The following is a 1,890-nucleotide window of genomic DNA, read 5'->3' as shown; positions in this document are numbered from 1 at the left end:
TTCCACACCAAAGAGCAGAAAAAACTTTGCTTAGCCAACTATGCATAATAGGGAAATAGTTGCACATCCTGGGCAGGAGCTAGAAGCTGTCAGCCAACTTTCATCCTAAGGACACAGAGAAATCTTTTGCCATGACAGCCCTCCTCCAGCCCCTCCCAAAAAAGGGGCATCTGATGATTGCATTTCTGGGGGAAAAAAATCTTAATTTGATTTAGGAATATAAAGTGATTGTTTTCAATAAAGAACAGAGACCATGAATTCTAGTCTATAAATTTGAGAAATGCTAAAAAAAAATTTCACATTAAGACTGACTGTGGCAACCTGGAGTTGGCGTTTAGTACAGACTTCCCCACTTTGGAGGTGAGGGGCATAATGAACTAGGCCAGGGGTCCCAGGACAAGCCGCATCAGCTTCACCAGGAGCCTGTTAACGCAGAGTCTTAAGGACCATCCAGACCTGCCTAATCAGAGGCTTTGGGGGTGGGCTCTGTGCTCAGCAGGCAGGCGGGGATTTTTAACAAAGCTTCCTGAGTGATGTTAATATTTTCTCAAGTTTCAGAAGTGCTAAAATACATAATCTCTTATGCTCTTTGCTGCATTAACTCTCTATAATTTTATAGGAGACCCAAAGAGAAGAGGCCGAAGTTTAAGAAGTAAACAAAAGGAAAACAGAAAGATGGACATACATTGGGAAGAGTAAATGCAGAATAAAGGAGAATTGCACATCTCAAGGAGAGTGGAAGCCAGAGACAGTCTTTTGTAGAACCACACTTGCTTATCTGATCTTCCTTGAAACTTTGAAAGCTAAAAACTCTTAAAGCTCTGGTATATTTTTGCAACCATGGGCATCTGGAATAAAACATCTGTTGCTCTCTTAGCCTGATGATAATGACCCATTTTTACCTACTGGGTAAACTCACCTCATTTGATTTGGTGGTTGTTGTTTTACAATATTTTTAAAATATTCAGAATGCTTCCGCTCTCTCTGATTTTGATCTGGTTAATTCAAAGGCTCACATGGAGCCAAAGAGTCCTTGGATTAAAATCACAGGATGATGCTTAGTGATCTCCGTTTCTGGGTTGTCTTAATTAGGGATTCAGGAAGGTATAAAGCAAGAACCTTTTCTTTTTTCTTCTCAAGGCCACTTGGCCCTCCACCGGCCCATTCCCAGTTCCAGAGGGGCCAGTGGGGGGCAAGATGGAATTCTTTCAGGATCCCTGCCTCGGTGGCCATTCCGGGATCGGGGCTGGGGGCCGGGACCGCGCGTGTCTGAGGCCCTCCTGCTCAGAGCTGGTCGGGGAAGCCCAGTGCGGGCTGAGGGACCCTCCGCGGCGACCTTTGTGTCCACTGGCCGGGGGACTCGCCCTTCGCCGGAGGTCTGGGGAGGAAGGGAAGGCAAATGGCCGGCTCGCCACCTGTTGGGGGGTGGGCAGCTGGGTCGGGCCGCTCTGGCCTGCCGGGTTTCCAGCCGCCTCCCGGCAGCCCCTCCCAGCCGCGCCCGCGGGGCGGGGGGCGGGAGGTGGGGGACGGCGAGGGCGGGGCGGGCGGGCCGGGGGAGGTGGGCTTTACTTCGCGGATTGGGGCTCACGGCTGTCACTCCGGAAGGGTGGGGCTTTTCAAAAAAAGACAAATTCGGGAGGCAAAGCCCCCCAGCCGCGCACGGCACGGCGGCACTCGGCTCCGCGCCGGATGCGGTCTCGGCGGAGCGGGGCCACCGCGCGGGTCCCCGAGCCGGCGGGCGCTCCTCCGCGCGCCGGGGCCGCGTCTCCCCAGCCGGCCGTGCGCTCCGCCTGCCGGGGCCGCGGGCGGGGGCCGGAGCCGGGCGCGCGGGGGCGGCCCCGCCAAACTTCGGGCGCGGGCGGCATGGGGACCGTGCGCCCGCGCGCCCCC

Source organism: Phoca vitulina, unplaced genomic scaffold (genome assembly GCF_004348235.1).
Source record: "Phoca vitulina isolate PV1807 unplaced genomic scaffold, GSC_HSeal_1.0 scaffold91, whole genome shotgun sequence".
Lineage (NCBI taxonomy): Eukaryota > Metazoa > Chordata > Mammalia > Carnivora > Phocidae > Phoca > Phoca vitulina.
This window is presented reverse-complemented; position numbering follows the sequence as displayed.